The sequence below is a fragment of the Coptis chinensis genome, chromosome 1 (assembly GCF_015680905.1).
Source record: "Coptis chinensis isolate HL-2020 chromosome 1, ASM1568090v1, whole genome shotgun sequence".
In the NCBI taxonomy this organism is placed as follows: Eukaryota; Viridiplantae; Streptophyta; class Magnoliopsida; order Ranunculales; family Ranunculaceae; genus Coptis; species Coptis chinensis.
Window position 1 is genome coordinate 79075475 of NC_141456.1, and position 21065 is coordinate 79096539.

The 21065-nt window shown below is 36.4% G+C and overlaps 2 pseudogenes across 2 annotated transcripts; both read right to left on the bottom strand.

The window, feature by feature from the left end:
• Positions 1 to 1067: 1067 nt before the first annotated feature.
• On the bottom strand, positions 1068 to 8472 carry LOC147525321 (BEACH domain-containing protein C2-like; annotated as a pseudogene). Its single transcript, XR_015205485.1, has 5 exons — positions 7472 to 8472; positions 4251 to 4976; positions 2708 to 2818; positions 2104 to 2571; positions 1068 to 1235 (listed from the first exon to the last, which is right to left on the bottom strand). The product of XR_015205485.1 is annotated as a BEACH domain-containing protein C2-like (transcript).
• On the bottom strand, positions 8471 to 13703 carry LOC147525322 (uncharacterized; annotated as a pseudogene). The gene is made up of 7 exons (XR_015205486.1): positions 13506 to 13703; positions 13253 to 13321; positions 12967 to 13062; positions 12718 to 12818; positions 12438 to 12633; positions 11655 to 11829; positions 8471 to 10150 (listed from the first exon to the last, which is right to left on the bottom strand). The product of XR_015205486.1 is annotated as an uncharacterized LOC147525322 (transcript).
• Positions 13704 to 21065: the final 7362 nt, after the last annotated feature.

Consider the following 21065-nt stretch of genomic DNA (forward strand, 5'->3'; position numbering starts at 1 on the left):
ATTTATACTTATATTCTATTCTTATTTCTTGAAAGCTTATCTTCTTCTTGGCTCTTCCACGGTGGTGTGATGTCAACAACACGATTTCCAATGATATAAAGGTTTCAAGAGACAAAATTCCAACAACAAAATTATGTCTCTCCTTCCGATATATTTAGTTCTTCACAAAATACCAATTTTATCGGGGAAAAAAACGTGATTTTTAACCAGTGAAGTGAGTTCCTCCAACCATGGAATTAATTCTTAGAATGTCAGTGCCGGTTAGCTCAATAACCGATATATTTCACGAAGTATCACAGCACTTTTTCTTGAGTTTCTTCCTCAGTTTAATTCTTTCCTATGGTTTAAACTTTAGAGTTTAGAATGTCACTTGCAAGATTGTTTTTTGACATAATCACCAAACATATTATGTAATCCATAAAGCCTAAAATTCCCTCCCTTAGAGTCTAACGAGATCTACGGCTTATATTGTCAATCACTAACATTACCACATTAAAAAATATTCACCTCTAATTCCCAGTCTAACCTATTTTGAAATTATCTCATCGAAATCCATTCACTTGTATAGCTTCGCTCTCTACACTCCATTTTTTATTTTTTAGTATCCTATATTTAAAAGCTTTCTTATGTCTTACTCCTTTAGTCCTTTTGGAAGACTAAGATTTTGCAACTTTTTTACTAAAGAGAACAACAACAACAAAGACATTCATTTTTCTAGTGATTTCTGCTGAACTTGCATCATTTCTTCGCATTTATATATTTTCAAAAATTCAATGCTTTGTCATTCCTTTTAAAGATCCAAACTTCAGATCTTCATCCCTTGTTTTTTGGAATCAGTAAAAATTACCAATCAAGTCAATGCGTTATATAGACAATTACATTCACGACCCACCAGAGTAGAAGATGTATATTACGCTAAGATCTATCCAAGTAAACACATTGACGTAATCTATTGACAGTTTCTATTGTTTCCAAGAATCCTAAGACACGTGCTCAGAATCATTCAAGCACCGGTATTACTAGGGCCAATTGTAAATGTGTAAGGATGTTGAGGCTGCCACCAAACTTCAGTAAAACTGTACAACATACATATTGAATATACCTGTATGGCTTAATTTGAAATTCCTGGATGCATATGGAAGTGAACGGAGAAGAACCAGCAAAAGCTGAACGTGTTCAAATCGATGACCATGATCATAAATATTTAACCCATCATCTTTTGTAGAAGCATTTATCTGAAAGAAATCATATGGGGATCAATTGGTATAATTATAATCAAATGGAGACCTAAAACAAACAACTCTTAATTCCTAACAGATGTTCACATGCATATTATCAATCAAACATGTACGAAATCATGTGAAGATGTATATGTGCACAGGCAAGATCTCTGTGAGTGTGTGTGTGTGTGCGCGCGCGTGTGTGTGTGTGAGAGAGAGAGAGAGCGAGAGAGTTGTTCATCAAATCTGCAAAGCCTAAAGTTGTTGGCTTTCTCTATTTCAAGAGTAATTAGTATGATGGCTAATTATCTTGCAAAAGCAGATTCTTCTTCTCAACTGGACGACTCTTTTTCTCTTTATCAATAAAAAAATTCAATTCAATCCCACAGAATTTTAAAATTACATCTCACATTTGATGTGCCGTAGTAATGAGACGCTACAAGGCCATCAAGCGTACACCCTTTACGCAACAATCATATCCCAATTACAATTAGAGCCAATTGTTATTTACTCCTCGGAAACACGAAGATATGCATGCTCACTCAAACAAAAACACACACACCCCCCCCCCAAAAAAAAAACAAACAAACAAACAAACGCGCACACACTACTTGTGCAAATCCATCTCCCTTTGTTCAAAAACTCATATTTCTTTCGTCAAGTTTGGATATCTTCATTTCTTGTGTAGTATATATATATAATAGACCGCCTAGGCTGCCCTCCTCGGAACGACTACCTCCTAGCGCTTTTTAGAACACTGGAAATAACTATGTACAACCTTAGGTCCAGTAACAATAAAATAACTGTGTAAAGTGTTTGTTCCATCCAATTCATTGACAAAAGAAAACCATACGACAAACTAGAAAACCAGTAGTAGCCATACCGATGCAGCCAAAAGAGCCATGTAGACATTAGTTGTCATAAGCCTACGTGGTGCCGCATGAAGAGCTTTTTGCAAGGCAAAAAGTAGCAGAGAAAGTTTATCATCAAACATCGTTCCACCTCCATCATGCAGTCCATTACCCAGAATGCTACTTGTCATATTTGATGGAGTATGTGCACCAAATTTCAAATGTCCTGCTGCCACGAATGCACCTAATAGACTGATGATCCGAACAACAATGCCATCGCCATTGTCAATATTATAGACATTGTTTCGAGCACTGTCAGCAGTTATTGAGAAACTTATACCACCCAAATTCTTTACAAGTAAATTCTCAGACACAGACGTTCTTCTATCAATACTATTGTGGATGGAAGCATCAATGGAGTTGCCACCACTACCAGACAATTGTAATTCAAAGGCTTCTCCATCAGAAACAGATTCGTTTCCCTCAACTGCTACTAAAAGCTTCATTGTGACTTATTTCATCCATGATACCAGTAACATCAACAGATCCTTGAAGAAACTCATTTTCCTCATTCTTAACAATAGAGTTTTCAGTATTACTGTTGTCACCAGCTTTTGCTTCTCTTTGCAGAAGGACAAAAAGTGTTTCTATCCCTCCTCAAGATAGAAACGATTCAGCAAATGTGTGAGCCCTCGATGTATTTGGTTGAACCACCAGCCTGTAGATTAAATGCAAAACCCTCGCAACCTGGAAAAGCAAAATTATTAGGCATATGATCTATATCAGATTACATTGATTCCCGAAGAACACATCTCAATAAATAAAACCTAAAGCATGAGCTCTCGAACAAATTTTACAATCCTACCCTGATGGGCAAAAAAACCTTTTAACTGTGTGCATGCTGCAGAAAGCGGGAGATTGTAGCATGGTTGTCCATGCAAAACTTTTGCTTTGGGATCATTATGAAAGTTCCGAGTTCTAACATTGGCAACTTTTGCTTCATTATAAAAGTATAAGTTAATTTACTCCCATATGTTTTAGCGTTCTTGAATACCAACATGTTTTTCATATAGTAGTATCACTACCCCCCTCATCTTTAGTCAATTTAGACCTCTTTCTTTTCATTTCCATTGCTGCCTACTCTTCAACAAACAAAATACCAAAAATCGGAAAGGTTAATATAATCCGTTGTTATCATTTATTCACATTCATCCACTGATGCTTGAGCAAAATCAGAGAAATGATACTAGTTACAGAAAAAACAGAGGATTGTTTCAAATTCTGAAACACTTTAAAAAGTGTTGCAAGTTTCAAGGTCATTCGTATCTAGGATCATGATTATTGTCACAGAATAATCCATAGGTCATTGCCACTTTAGCCACAGAAATCATATAGAATTGAGTCATAAAAATTCATGTGAAATTACTCTTTGACATTCATCTATCCATCCATAACAGTGACGAACTCTGGTTAACATGACACACTCGTAAAGCCCTCGTGAGATGAGCCAAGAGCTGCTTTTAGCAAACAAGATAATTGCACCAAGAACATTATCCTCCAAAAATAGCTCAGTTTAACAAGTTCACGATAGGAAAGGAGGAGGGCAGATTTAAAAAGCTACAGTCTGTATCATCTTGAATCTCATACAATGTGCTTAGTGAAATGGACCACTCTTTATTTCTGTCTGAGGGATAAAAACTATTTTTTGTGAGGACACTCTTAGGGATGAGAAATACTCCACCATAAAGTAGCCTCGCGCTAATCCATGTGAGTACCAAGAGTGAGTGTGTGGATTTGGGTGTTTGTGCATGTGTATCAGTTATTGTTTATTAACAGCGCCATCTTTGGAAAACACCGAACAAATAAACTCATGCGGCCCAAGTTGAGATAACTCAAGCTTGGTGAAGATAAATCTCCTTCATATATAATACACCCTCATAGTATACAACAGTTCCAACAATTCTGGCCATATCAAATGTGAATTGCAAACGCTAAAAGTTATAGGTTGTTCTCTCATAGATTCAACATGGTTAGAATAAACAATAAAGTGACTTTTTGGGAGCATGACCTCAGTTGTTTTATCATAAATTCATCAAAATCAACCTTGATGCATTTCCACGTTGATCATAGAAAAGTAACAATAGTAAGAATACACTACGTAAATTATTAGATATTGCACCTGATTAGGCTGTGGACAGTCAACTAAAAACCCGATCAAACAACGAACATCATCTGGTGCAACTGAAGGAGCTGCTCCTCCCAGTAAGAGTTCAATAACCACTAAGAGCTCATCGACTAATGCATTTACTTCACCAACTGGTCTTGGTGTCTCCTGCAGTGAAAAAGTATTGACAGAATCTTTTTCTCGAATGACCCAATAGCATCTTCTGCAACTATCAAGAAGCATCTGCACAGCATTAGCATCTCGCATGACTGATGACTCGGTAAATACCATGTCAGCGAGGGAAGATAGGAGCTTCTTCTGTAGTCCATAGTTGCATAAGCTCCACATTTTCAAATCCAGTAGTAAAGTACTAAAAAACTGCACTTTGAGTGCATAATTATTCTTCTGAGATTGACAGAGGGAAACAATAGCTGCAACTAGTTCCTCATCTCCAACTCCATTTTGCTTTCCAAGATCTAAAGAAGACAGAGTCTGCATAAATAATCTAAGATTCTCGACAAAACCTCAGGCCCCCTGATCGACGCAACTCTTCATTATTTCCAGGATATTGTATGGCCATGGAAATAATTCTAAATATTGAAGCAGAAAGAGTTGTCATAGCAGAAGACAATGGAAAAGACCCCTGTAGGGGTTCCAAGCTATCTTCCTGCACATTGCTTACTGCCAGAGGAAGCAACGACATGGATCCACCATAAGCCAAGGCCCACAGAGCTTCAGTTGGGCACATTCAAGTGGCAACGTGAACTTGCCCAAGAACCTCAGCAGGTCTTCTGTGTTCCTAATATAAGAAAAAAGAAAATGAAACCATTTACATTGGAAAATTAATTCTACAAACCATTTACAAAAATAACAAACCATCCCAAAATTCTCTAAGTATTATAATAAGAAAATGTATATATTAAACGACTCAAGAAAAATTAACAAATAAAAAATAATCATAATGACAATAATAGTAAGGGACTGTCTATGAAGTAAACCCATCCATCAGCACTACATGCCATTACAGGCATGAGTAGAAGACAAGTTGCCTCAACTAACAAGCATTAAAAGAAATAATTAACAATTTATTCCAACAGAAACCTTTTTTTTTTAATCTGATTAGTATCTATTAATCTGTACCATTTTCAGTTGGATTCTACAACTTCAATACTCAACACATATTCACAGAACCTTTCTTCCCAACTTCACATAATAATTTGTTTAGTTTCTTCTGTTAATTTCAACCAGTTGTATATCATCATGTGTCCCTCTCTTATAATTCGTTTTTGTTAAGTTCAAAGATACAGTGAGATTCAATTCCAGAATACAGCTTCAGTCCATAAGTTGATTTGCATTAAGAATACTATTCTCGAAGATAATTGTGATAACAAACTATCTGTCCGAACAACTGTACTTATGTTAACTTCCTGCAAAACTTAAAAATAGCAATAAAAAGACAAACTAATAAAAGAAATTTCATATTGTGACTTCTAGATCTGATTCTCACAAAGATTTTTTTAGTTTTCGCACAGATGTATCTTTCCAGTAATAGTTATACTTCCATTTTCTTTTCTTTTTTCTGATTGATCTTTCCAATAATGGTTGCATACTTGCATCCCATTTATCCAAATAAAGTGAAGTTATATATCAAACAGGCCTGCAGCATGAGCATTGCAAATGGATCCTTAGTATTGAATAGTAGTACCAAGAGTTCATTAAAAGCAACAGTTCTGCTCCATATAAAAACCACATGGCTAGAAAAAGAAAAATAAAATAAAATAATATATATAACGGAAGGTTCTAGGGGCATATATCATAAAAACAAGTAAGCAAACTCATAATCGTTAGGGTATTTTAAAGTTTTAGATTAGGATAAGTTTGTGCAGATATGATCTCCTGACTATTTTAAACATTTTCACAAAAAAATCGAAGTATTTGGGAATTTCTGACCTTGCGAAATATAGCATCAATTATCTTGAAAATGTACGGTTCTTGATTTGTTGACTACATTCGATGGCGATAGAAGTTTCCGATTTAAATTAATTTTTGTGACAATGTTTTAAGTGGTTGGAAGGCCTTAACGCTCATGAGTTTGTTTACGTGTTTTTATAATATATATCCACAGAACCCTCCCCATATATATATATATATATATATATATATATATATACATCCAATAATAATCCATAACTAAATTTAACTTTAAGAAGTCATAAAAATGATTCTGGAGGACCACAGTAACAAGTGTATACTACGTCATTCAGGTTCCTGTTAATAGAAACAGCCGGATCTATCCACACTGGCAATTGATGATTGTTAGTGTACGTTATAAGCTTCCCACTATATAACAAGTGAATTATCAAATTGTGTTTTCAACTAGTCTTTTCAGAACTAATTTGCACTCTTCCATGATTCAACTCAGCTACTTGGCCAAAATGTATATCTAGGATGTAATATAATATGCTTCTAAACAATTATCCATCAACCAAATACACAATGAAAATACTTTGTATAAAAAGATGAGACTTTCAAATCCAACTTAAAAGGACATTCCAACAACTTCCAGAAAAAAAAAATATAACATTCCAGCTTCCAACAACATTCCAATAACTACAGACCAATGCTTAGTAGATAAGACGTGGAAAACAACAAAAGGAATTTCAAGCATTTAAACGGGGAGCTTTAGACAGGCAATTCCAAGATTGGTTTGAGAATGGAATGCCCTAATATTCAAAATTTGATGTACTGCATTTTGGGGGTCTTGGGTTTCTGTTCCTTGATATCTTCCTAAAAGTATAATGAATTGGAGTCTGAATGCTCTCCTATTCGGGTGATGTAAATTAAGTTCACATCAAAAAAATTACATGTTTCCAATCAAAATTAGAGGAAAAAAAATAAATTAATAAAAATAATAGATTAGATATGCCATGCAAAAACCTCAATGAAATTCGAAACTCTCCACTTCCTCTCTTTGGTGTCACATATGTTGCTTCTCTACTTATAGAATTGAATAGAAAATATTTAAGTGCTTGTGGTATACTGAGAAAAACATAAATTCCACCCTCAGAAAAACGTTCATATCAAGGAATGTTTGCGGTTTATATGAAGGAATGGCATAACAGATGAAGCCGTAAAGGGATCAGAAGGGGATGAAATGCTAACAATTGTCTAAAATTAATTAGATTAATGTGGACAAGTCAAATTAAGAGAAAGAAAGAAGAAACATGTAAGCGAACCTGCAGCACCAGAAGGGGAAGCATCTGGACAGAAATGACCACTAAGCAACTTAGGGTGATAAAGAAGGTGCAAGCTTCCTCCGAGTTCTGTATCCAAAAATGCACTTTCTTCTGCCAAACTCCGTACATGGTCATTGGATGCTAGCCATGGCAAGCCAGCTCCATTACCAAAAGAAGGAAGTACATCTCCTCCTCTAGAAGCCAGACGAGCCATCCTTTCAGGGCCAATTATCTCCTTGAAAATATAAATAGGCCCCATCTCAGCAAATAGTGGGCATTGACGCCGACGTTGTTGCAAACCAGCCATTGTTGGAGGAGGATTTGTCCCAATGCAACAAAATGCTAGAGGCTTGGATATCCGTGGGAAATCAAATGGACGACTTTCATACAAAGAACCATCAATATACAATCTCAGCTCACTTTCTGCTTTCCCTAGCAAACTCTGCTTGCAAGTGTGTTCAAGTCCAATAAAATAATAGTGCTGTGGCTTGGATGCATGAGTGAAATGCAAGGAAGCCTTCTTTCCCTTGCCACTACCACATTCAACTACCAAAAACTGAGCATGAAAATTAGCCTCTATCCCTTGATTATCAGCAGATAGAAAACTGAACAGCCGAGGCATGTGAGTTGTACCTTCACCAGCAAGCGCACTTGCAGCAGCGGCAGCCGACATGGCTGAGGATTTTCCAGACGTGGCTGCAGTAGCTGCTGCGATTTCTGCAGCAGCTGTGGCTGTATTTAGAGTATCAGCAAATGATTCTATGTAAATCCATGTTGCAAATGCATAGCCATTAGTGAATGGCCAGCGACTCTCACCAGGACCTAGTAAAGCCAGAGCTTTCACCATCAAACTCAAGCGTGCTTGCTGGACCTCTGCAGAGATTGGGGTTTGGGTCATAGGTGTTATCTCGTTGGTTTGTACTGGTTACTGCACTTGTAGTATTGTGGGTGGGGGTGGTTATGAGGCCTTGGGGCAGGACTGTAATCTTTTTTGGTTTTAAGAATTAATATCTTTTGCTTATTAGGAAAAACATGAATAAGCAATATACTGATTTTCTTTTAACAGTTTTCTAGCTTTACCTTAAGGGGTAGCACGGTTGGTTTGGCCTTGGGTTTGCTCTCCAATGGTCACCAGTTCGATTCCCCTCAAGGCCACTGGTGAGGCAGTACCTGGTCAAATTTCCAACCAGGGCCCCGGGATTAGTCGAGGTGCGTGTAAGCTAGCCCGGACACCCAGTTCGAAAAAAAAATGTGGGAAGAATTTCCTTCACTTCGAAAAGTTGAATTGATCTATATTTGAGGATGTGCACTCACTTCTTTTCTTTATATAATAAATGAGTAGTGTTTCCAATTATCTAATTCAAAATAAAAAAATATCATATAAAATGGTCTCAACAAACCAAAAAAATGGGACGATGGGAGCAATGGATTGGGGTAAGTTTCGAGCTGAGGTCGTGGCTATACTTGAAAATATTGAACTTGCTATAGAGAAAGGGTGAGTATCAGTGTGGGTAGAGTCTGACTCTTTGGTTGTGCATTCGGTTCAATTATGATCCCTTAGGAACTAGAGATTGATACAAGGTGAAAGCTATGTCGGATGAAACTCAAGTTCTGTATGATATACATACATGGAGAAGCCAACTTTGCTGCAAAACAGGTAGCAAAATTGCAAAAAGATGTGTTTGTTTTGTATGAAGAGAAACCCCTACAAATCTATATGTGGGAGGACCCTAATGTTGTTTACTTAAGATTTTCCTGAATGCCTAAGAAATTAAATGTCTTGTAATCTACTTATTGTTACACTAAACTTGGGAATCATTCTAGGAAACCTTGTAATCTTCTCTTATCTTAATCCATTCTATAATATACAAAGCAACTTAACTAGCAAAAAAAATACACAACAAGACAAGAAATAAAACCTTTAGTCCCACTAAAGCATGTATCATATCATTTTTGGAAAAGAACATAACGACATGGAACAATATATATTCAAAAAGTACTTTCGCATTGTTCTTAACATGAAAATGGACAATAAACCAGAAGAATTAAGAAGACAGCATGTAATTTTATGTTTACACATAAGACCCATAAGTATAGCATAATAGATGCTAATATAATATCGAATATAAATGCTTCACAACCACCAAAGAGGGTGTAGGTGTTAATCAACTCTTCAATCATTTGAAGGACCCTTATGGTGCAAAGTGCAAACGTCAAAAATGGAGTTTTGATAAAGATGCAATAACCTTTTTCTTTCATAAGTTGAAAGGAACAAAAACAATCAATCCCCACCATGTGATTTTTGAAAATCTGAATTTCAATCTCTGAACCACCCACCTTGAATTTTAAGCCCTTGGGAGGCCTCAACGAAGCTTCTTGTCTCCCATAACACTCATTTGACTCCTGGGATTCTAATCATGAGTACTATCTATCACATTTCTCAAGTTTGTTGCATACCAAAAGAAATATGTTTTCCTCTTACCAAATATCCAACCCAATTCAAAAACAAATTTTAAAAACTTCATCGGAAGAAATAAACAAAATTTATTAAAAGGTGTAGAAGAATAACTTACCTTCTTTAAAGGGCAAAAACCATACAATCTCTGTTGTATGATGGGTAAGTCTATGCAGCACATCGTCCAAAAGAATTTGTTTCCACAATCTATGGCTTCCAGCTCTCTAAAAAAAAAACACCCCCATCACTAAGATGAAAGAATGCATAAACATATTTTATTCGTGAACATCTACATATAGCATCTATAATTCTATATAAATGATAGCCTATACATCATGGACTCATGGTGCATGTTATGAACAAAATATCAATCGTGCCATTACTTTATATAGCTAGAGAGCGAAAAATATCCATTCAACAAGATATGATCTTTTAGCAAAAAAAAAAAAAAAAAAAAAAATGTTTTGATTTCAATTCTCATTGCTATGAGAGTAAGACTTGAACTTTGAAACTTAGAACCATTTGCTAACATACCTCGTGATGGCCATATCAATTACCACTCCAACTATGTATAAAGTCGAAGATCAGATTGACATTCTTGAGACCACAAAATCGTAACAGTAAACCAAAACCAAGTCGTGAATAGAAAATCGTGAATCGAACAAAAACAAAGAACACTTAAAAGTATCTCTGTTTTCCTTGAAAACTAGAGCCGCCTTCTTAACTATTACAATCCTTTTTCTTTCTCTTTAAGCACCGATCCAAGAGATTTTCTCGACTTCTCTACCGACCGTTACTCTCTAATGCTATTACATCCATTTCCACTACAATTACCGACTTGTCCCTATTAAACCGATAAAACTACTTTGTGCGTCCTATAGGACATGACAGGGGAGAGAAAATGAACGCTTGATTACCTTGACGAAGTCCCTAGTATAGCCTCAGTGTAATCAATGCTAATCTTGGAGTAAAGATTAAGACCCTCCCTCCCAACTCCATGTGTTTCCTTGACATTAACGAACAAATAAAGGTCACCTGCTATGCCCCGAGAACAAGAAAATCATGTGACTAGCGTTCATCAGCAAATAAGTGGTTACATTGACTATCATTCAATTATTACAATCAACAACCCTACCCTAAACGGCAAAGAGTCATAAAAAGGCATTGAGTGCACCCTTTCCTAACACTTCAGATAATAGAGAATATACATAAAAATATATAGGTCCATGAAAAATCTAATATGATAAATGTTTATTTTGCAATGATATAATTGATAAATGACAAGGCAATAGAGAAGGTATTAGAAGTACCAATACTATTGAAGTTAGTGTTATTATATGTAGTAGCACTTTACGTGTACATCATGTAATAACACAAAGGGCACTCGTGCAATTTCATAATACACTTAATATATAATGTGGTATTCTCTCATTTCAGAGAACCCAGTACTTACCGCAATCCTCAAGTAAGGGGAAGAAGGTCACTTTGAAGATTTTTGAATTGGATTGCATGAAGTTAATAAGATCATTAGGAAAATAATTGACACCGTTAGAACTTTCGGGTAGCAAATCCGTACTTGTGATCAAAAGTTAAGAATCTAAATCCTCAATAATTTTCTTTTGGTCCACTTCTAAGAAGGGTAGAATGTCGCTCTGGGTGATTTCTACTAATTATTTCATTTGCATGATGATGATGATGTGAATCATAGAATAGGACTCAAATGCAAACCTTTCTTTATCAATGTTCCCTTCTCCTTGAACTTCATTGTTGCTCCATCATTAACACCAAGTGGGATAACTACTTTGATACTTCGCTTCAATTGCACTTTTCCTTGCCCATCACATCTTCGACAATATTCAGTTATTATTTTTCCTTCACCACCACATTTTGAACAAGTGGACATCTAGATAACACATTACATATACGAGAAAGTTGAGTAAATAACATAAATTTTCAATGTTGTGAATAGCATCACATATTAACTATATTGGGAGTACATTTAGAGTAGAAAAACAAGATATCCTTTATAGCATAGCAAGAGTTTAATAAGGTTCAATAACACGAATAACAACATCGAATAAAGTGAAAATTGATTTGGACATATTTAAGAAACAGTTGTGTTGGAACTTTCATCTTATAGGAGAAAAACCTCATAATCGCATAGTTACTCAACTAGTCTTTTCAATCACCTACTCGTGTATTAGACTGTGGTATGAAGGCTGCCTTTTTATATGTTTATACTGCTTCTACCAATATTACCCACCAGCAGAGAGAGTGACCATCAAAGTCTAATTAATCTTATTTCCTTACGTGTCTTTACTTTTTTGACAGGCATATGTTATACAGTCTAATTACTGATACTCCTATGTTTGTCTCTTATGGTCTCTGTTTGTCCCTTCATTTTGCGCAACTCAAGCTAGTTTCAGTGATGGGACCACAAGAACAAACTTCAGCATCCTTACGAAAAAAACAAACGTGAAATATCTTCATGTTACAACTCTCATAAGTTACCTGTGACATCACACCAAATGGTGTTCTCTGACTTTTCATTACCCCTCCTCGACCTCCCCAACCCACACAAGATTTTACACAACTGTTGGATTTTGCACCACTCCCATTGCAATGATCACAAGTTTCAAAACAGGAAACTTCAATGTTCTTCTGTCCTCCGAAAATTGACTCTTCGAAGCTCAAAGACAGATCATACCTATAACATTTCAAGATGAATTAGAGAGGAATTAAAATACCTGTTAAAAGATGAAGGTTCGATAAATGATAAGTGAAGGGTTACCGGATATCAGGACTTTGGTTGGGATTGTTTCTGAAACTGCTTCCTCCAAAAAATGAACCAGATTCTCCAAAGTATGTATCAAAGACATCAAAAGGGTTCACCTGATTGTAATTTTATAATACATGGATATGAAAGTTGTTTACCTTCCAGTGTACCGTAACGAAGTTGAGTATGAAAAGAATTTATTACCGTAATTTATAAATTTAGGTATTGGGGAAAGTACAGAGTGGTTTTTGAATGGGCTCTTACCCCCTGTGAATTGAAATCAGATCCATCATGTTGTCCCTGTACACCAGGCTCACCAAAGCGGTCATACAAAGATCTCTTTTCATCATCTGATAAAACCTACATAAAGGCTTCATTACAATATACGAAAAACAAAGGAAATGAAAGTAGTATGAGTAAAACTTAAGACATGACACGAAAAAATAATAATTAGTACTTGAGTGAGTTGGAAGAGAGTATATGAGTCTGAGTTAAAGGATGAATTTTGAGTAGAACAATGAAAAGTGTAAAGAAGAAGAAGAAAGAGCACCTCGTAAGCAACGCTGATCTCCTTAAACTTATATTCGGAGCCAGGGCTCTTGTTCATATCTGGATGATACTGTGTTCAACAAAGCAAAAGACATAATAGTAAAGGAAGCTTAATAGTGATGCAAAGAGTAAAACAGCTGAAGGAATGCAAGCAAAGATAGTACAAAGTAGTAAACATATTGGGACAAAAACACAAACACGTAGAGATCATGATGCATGGCTGCAAAGAAAAGATGATTGTTAATTAATTGTACCTGACAAGCGAGTTTTCGGTAAGAGGACTTGATTTCCCGCAGTGTTGCATTTCTACTGACATTCAATGAGTAGTAATTCTTGTTGCCACTTGCAGCTCTTATTGTGCTGCTTCTTCGATGACAACGAGCACCGGAGATTGAAGGAAAGTAGTAGGAAGGGCCAACTTGCTCTAAAGCAAGTTGACCAAAATGAAAGCTCAATTACACCGTAACAGAATTGGTCCCCATCCATGACCAACTTGCTCTAAAGCAAGTTAACCAAAATGAAATCTGAATTACACCGTAACAGAATTGGTCCCCATCCATGACATTGGGAATTAACTAACAGTGCATTATTCCTGCATGGAAATGATGCACAAGAATGGATTTGAAAGATTGCTACGCAAAATGTGTGAGTCTATTCTAGATAAATCAAAATTCACATCAAATTAAAACACCCCCAAAGCTCAAAAAAAAAAGAAAAAGGTAAACTTACTCAGTCCCTTTTGCCCTTAAAAGCCCAAATTGCTCAGGAGACAAAATAGCCGGCCACTCTTCTTATGATTTCTGCACAGCCATAACAACACCACTTGTTCTTTCACTACACAAACTTCTCATCATGAAAACGAAAAAATATCAAACACCCCAAGTTCTAAAACTATCAAAAAACATCAAGTATCACTAAAATAATTATACCCCATCACTGGATACTTCAATTCAAAGAACTCCAACTTATTAAATTAACTCGGTAATCAGTCCACTGAATTGAAGAGTTTGTAAGAGGAATAAAACTTACACAAAATCTGCCTTTTTCTTCTTTGTGTTTTCTAGGTCTGTGTTGATTAATTTGGAGTGGGTTAGAGAGACAAGACTGAGAGATTAGTCCGTGATGAGAATGAGAGAGAGGAGTTGAGGGAGAAGTTGAGAGACAGAGAAGATATCGGCAGGACAAAGAAGAGAGATTGGGAGATGTTGGAGGCGAAAAGAGATGGTAAGTGGTTTTTTGGGAGACTTTTGAAAAGCCGGATTACGGTCTCTAAATTTTGAGTGGGAAACTGGAATTTGGGCGGCATTCTTAAATTTTTCACCGAGATACCAGCGGGAAAAAATTAGTTGGCAACAATTAAGGGGTGTCACAAATAGGGCTGTTAATGGATTTCGATAACCCGATAACCGATCTGAACCAAACTGATAAAAAACGGTTTGGGTTGGAGTAATTTGATTTATTTTCTACCGATCTAAAACCGAACCGAACCGATAAGATATTGGTTTGGTTTCGGGTTTGCCCTCCACTGAACTGATATGAACCCGAACTGATAAGATAACATTTTAGTAATATTTATGATTAATTTTGTATATGTTTATCAATTATGTGATTGAAATTAATTGATTTAATTTAAGATTTAATTGATTTTATAGTTTTCGGTTTGAGTCGGTTCGGGTTCGGTTTGCAATATTTCTTATCGGTTCGGTTCGGTTTCGTATTATCAATTTTCTTATTGGTTTGGTTCGGTTTCGGATTCCTAACTTTCTTATCGGTTCAGGTTCGGATTTTTCATACCCCGACCCAAACCGATCTATTGACAGCCCTAGTCACAAAACCATTTAACCGGACCGAACCGCATGAGTTGGGTTGGTCCGGATCAGTTTAAAAAAATAGAATACCAATAGGGTTGGTTCGGTCAACGTCAACGGTTTTTAGAATTATAAATCGAAAATAACCGAACTAAACCATATTACTACCAAAATTACAAGTTGATATATATATCTACTTAAAAGCTATTTGATTATTCTTCCATAATGTTGGTTTGGTTACGTTAAAGAGATTAAAGACAATTAACCATAAAATTATTAGTTCGGGTCAATTTTTGGTTTAGTTGCAGATCGGTTAACCATAAGGTGTTGGTCTGATTGCGGGTCGGTTAACCATAAGGTGTAGGGTTGGTTCGGTTCTTGTAATACCTAAACCGATTAGGGCGGTTCGGATAATGGTTTCAACCCAAAACCAAACCAAACCGACCCATGCCACACCACTCTTGGAAACAATGTATGAGGCTACTATTCCTACACACTCACACTTTGTTCGAAGTCTTGAGTTTTACGTTGAAATTATGGTTTGGCAAAAGATAGCTTCAAGATTGTCAAAGGTCTGCTGAGTTGAGAGACTTGATGGCCATATTATAATTGATACGGATCTCAACATTTTTGCCAACTTGGTCTATATGAAAATGATATTACGTGTCTTCTAGCTTAGTTGGTAAAATCTTTGGGTGATGATACTAGAGGTCTGGGGTTTGAACCCCGCTACACACTATCGAGTTACTGATTTCTTTAAAAACATATTTGCCAAAATATTCTGTTAGTGCCTTCTAGCTTAGTTGGTAAAACCTTTGGGTGATGATACTAGAGGTATGGGGTTCGAACCCCGCTACACTATTGAGTTACTGATCTCTTTAAAAATAGGCTTGCCCATACATTTTTTCGTAAGTGTCTTCTAGCTTAGTTGGTAAAAACCTTTGGGTTATGATACCAAAGGTCTGGGGTTCGAATCCCGCTACACACTATTGAGTTACTGATCTCTTTAAAAACAGGCTTGCCTACACATTTTTTTTGCAGGTGCCGACCAGCAAAGTCGGAAAACCTTTAGGTGATGATACTTAAAGTCTGGGGCTCGAACCCCGCCAGCATCAAAGAGTTACTGATCTAATTTAAAACAGGCTTGCCAATAAAAAAAAATATAATAATAATAAATAGATATTACGTGGGCTTTTAGATGATTAAACATGACAAAAACATTAGGTTTGCATTGAAATACATTACGCCATCTCAAAAGTGTAATAAATATAACCTCACATTGACTTTTGCGTGAATGCTTTCTTTGAATTTTGATTCCCCCGTCATAAAGTATGTAAAACGTGGGGGGTTAGCTAAGCAATATTTATCTAGAAATGGCCACAAACGTTAAGTCAAATGCAATAAACCACATTACATACACCGAACTGATGTTACTATCTTCACCACTACCATATTCAGATTATTCATCCCTTTTCAAGCTATATAAGCATCAACAAAACCTTGATTACATAAACAATCCATCAATTTTATTCTCCCTCTATATACACATGCATGACAACACACGGACAATCCATTATTCTATTTCCTTAGATCATATGACAATTTTCAACATGCTTAAATTTGATCAAATTGTATTGCTAATATGATTCATTTGATAGGTTAAAATATAAGCAATAATAAAACCAATAAATGTATAAATCATAATATAATCATATATTTGAACGAAAAACCACTAGTTGTAATGATAAACCTATGTATCTCGCACAAGTACATAATAATTATTATTAGGCTAAGGAGATCCTCAATTCCCTTTGGTTGGGGATGATTATGAATATTGAAGTTGCATGCAATGAGAAGCCAAGATCCGCCTTCATGAGCTTCCAAACTTTTATTGATTATTGATTGAGGGATTAATAGGTGAATCTTTATGACACCTTATATATGAACAAAGGATAATGCCAATTCATTGATGACTCAACCTATTCCCTCGTTAACTCAATTTCAAATTTTTACGAGAGGATAATCAGTGGAAAGTAAAGAGTTCATTGAATGAGATAAACTCTAAATGAAAAGTATCTCGAAACAAATCATATTAGACGAATACTACATCTCAAAACAAATCATTCCTTTCAAAATTTCGACATAACCTCTTTTGTATTTTTAGCGTTTTCGAGAATGGGAAACCTGTCATAATGCACTTTCATCCAAATCCAACCATTTTCCAATCAATCCAACAAAGAAACCATAATAGTTTACAAAGAAGATAACAATGTTCACCAAGAAGACGTTATTACATATAGAAACTACACGAAAGATTATACATCTGTTCCAATATGTTCCAATCTTAATATACACCATGCAAAGAACACAGTATATGTCGAATCACATACCAAAATCCATTTGTAAAGCATGATCCAAATAGATACATTTTATTTCTTCTCCATTTAAATCATATACAAACGCATTCCCCGCACATTTAACTAATTAACATTAACATGTGAGGTAAAAGTTATGTATTAAAACTTCAGTTTTGAAGTATCATCTCACTAAAGGTAGTAGTCCCGGAATTCACAATTTAATAAAGAGAGATTAGTAATGCGTTAAAGATGTAGAAAATGTTCATGCTCTAGAAAATCCAAGTTATTAAAAAGAATTTTAAAGACATTCATACTAATATTACACCGATATACAAAATGCTAATTTAAATGTAAAAGTGTTGTGTAGCAAATATATGGAGGCACATTCTTAAAACTAACACTAATAAAATTCAAGTTCATGCAAACACTATAACAGAAATAAAAGACCAAACTAGTTATTTCACTAGCAACAAACTCAACCATACCAAGTACTAACATATAATTTTGATCTCAGTAGGCAGTGTAATCTTGTCGTGGCTTAAACAGTGAAACACCACAAATGGTCGGGGATGGTAACAAAGAAAAACTTAAGAACTAAAATTCAAAACTCACGGCCAGCATATATTTTAGGTTGTACAAGTATATAAGATGTATCGCTGCTTTAATGCTAAGCATTGTCCATGTTCATGCAAATTGTCACACCCCAACCCCGCTCTACAACCCAACCCAAACTTCACCACAAATAGTTTCCAACCTCCCATCATATCAAATTCTCAACCAACACAAATAACACAACCAACGACATCATAACATATGGTTTAATCTCAAAATACCTATAAGGGCATACCTTAATTGGTTCAAATTTGTAAATAAGGCTTTCGTCTTCCCCAGTTCAGCTACACTCTATTTTGTCTGTATTTATATGGTATTTGGCTCTAACTATAAATTAGATATTGTTTTCAGAAATAAAATAGCTCAGACAACATTAGGTGAGAATTATTGAGATTAATATGGTGAAATGGACAGATTGACAATTTCGAGAAACACACTCATAAGTCATAATTCTCAAATATTGATGATACAATAATAACCCACAATCATCCATACATAACTTTTAACTGGTTTTCCAATCTGAACAACTCAATTCTATATTTTTAGATCCATGAACATAGAATAAACTACATTATAAGTGAATTCTCTTATGTAACTAGAATCCTCAAAATAAAAAAGAACCAAAACTAATTAATAAGCACTCCAAACCAACTCCGAGTATAGTAATAGAAATAAGAACACTACATATGTGCTAGGTTTTATGTTTTTAACCAATAAAATTCTTAAATCAAACAATTCACCACCAAAGTAATCCAATTAATACCCCCACCCCACTAGTATACCAAATACCCAGTACCACCAATGGCTTTCAAAATTTTGTAGTGTTGTATTGTCATTGCCATGTGTAACAGAGGCGGAACAGATCGGGCTTTTTAGCCCATTGTCCAAGATTGGGCACCAAAAGCCAGCTCCCCACTGCTTGGACACTCCTCAGCCCGAGGACAATCTCTCAACATTCAGATCCCTTTTTCTTTTCTTTGCTTTCTCTCTTTAAGCTCTGTCCCTGTGACTTTGCTCACTTAAGAAGCTACACATTGTTTCACTCAATAACTGTTTTCTTTAGACAAGAACACGTTTTTTAACCTGAAATGACCAATCTCAAGTTAGACTCCTAAAACGTAATCAAAGTCTAAGGAGAAATGGCTAATAGAAATCAACTCTCAATTACAGAGACCAGAACACCCTTTCTTCTCTCGCTCCCACGTGCACCGCCCGGAAGAAGTGGAATGAGTTACTAGCCTTTCTCAAGTCAGAAACAAAACTACGGATTAGAAAAGAATTCTCCAAAGCGAGGCTCCTATTTACTCCCTGAGGCTTAGCGCAGGCGAGTCCCAAGCAAGTACTGTATAGAGGGAAAGGGGGATATTTAATTAGAGGAAAGGATAACAGACCATGGAAAGCGGCTCTCCTAAACCAAGGGCTTACCTTATAAGCTCTTTTTAAGTTTCCTTTTCACTAAAAAGAAAAGGCCTGCTAGCGATAGAGACTAACAAGGGAACTTACCAATACTAAAGGCGGATCGATCAGGCTGAAGCTATTGTAGCATCTCAAGCTTATCTTTCTTCTGCACCCACCTACCCTGTACTGCCAAACGTTTGCTACAGTTATAATCCTCTATAATAACTAATAAACCGATTCAAGTAATTGAAACACAAGACCCTTTTCCACAGTTACAGGACCGTTGCGACAGTTGTTGATACCTATACAGTTTCCCTCAGACATCTCGATCGGGAAGACCTCTTATGAGAGTTGCTTGCCTTCTACCGATTGACTGCTTCTATTCCCGTTATGCCCCTATTTCACTGCTTTCCCTATTTGCTTATGGATTTGCTTAACGAATGCTTCCCTCAGGCTGGTTATTCCTTGCTTGACAACAGAGAAGGAAAAGGAAAGTGCTTTCAGAGAAGAGTTTACTAGAAAGCATTGGAAGGGAGGGGCATACAGATGCAAAAGTTGGTGTCACACGTACTCATTGATCGGTCTGTTCGCTGAAAGCGAGAGGAATGGGAGTGGCTCAACCGACGGGAAACTAGGAGTGGCTTTACTGTTAAGGAGATAAACGGAATTAGAGTTACCGCTTTCATTTCGGAATGTCGGACGAGACTAGTCCGGTCAACAGATACTAAATCATACTTCATATTCAGTACTTTTAAGTACTCCCAGACCGGGGCTAGTAACTTTGGATCCCCATAAGTACGACAATCTCTCCTTCACTCGGCAGGGCACGGGCATCAGCCTTACTTAATAAAGTACGTTTCCGTTTTCACGAGCAGAAATACGCTTGATTGAAGCAGGCAACAAAAGGGACGAAGTAGCATCAGCTTTATACGATATTGGGCAGATTGCCAAGACCCCTTTCATAACGTAGTTGGGGATTCGGCCTGGTTCCATAGAGGGACGAATGGCAGGGGCCCTGTCGTACGAAGGGGACTGAGAGTGCACTTTGTGAAGCTTCTTATAGAGAAAATAGAAGCGGGATTGTGGAGCTGTGAAGCGGCAAAGCTGACTATAGATACACCCCACTTGCCTTTTAGTTGGGACTTGTCCTATTTGGTTTGGTAAAGGGTCAACTGGCCCAGGAGACACAAGTGGAAGCTGGCTTGGTGCCCTATTCGGTTAAAGGTTTCGTACTATCAAACGTATCCGACTTTCTATCAAACAGCTTTTTGCTCTATCTTTCTAAAAACTGAGAATGCCCTTCTTTCTTGTCAAAATTTCATGTTAGTATCCTGCATGCTCATGGTTGCTCTATGTGTTTCTAACTGCTGTGTAGTAGGGACCTGAATCCGTGACCTCATGGAGGTGCTTTTCCTAATAAGCTAAATGTGCCCTTGTTATACCTCTGAAGTGCAATTATAAAGTAAATAGCCAGAGAGAAAATATTCATGAGAGTTCTTCGATAGAGATTTACCTTGTTCTTCTTGATTCTGCTCTTCCTTCTCACTCCCCGAGCCTGAGGTGTCGATCTTGGCGAGACTTCAACCGAGTGGCATCTTCTTTGTTAAGCGAAGGAGATAGGTACCCCACTTATACCTTA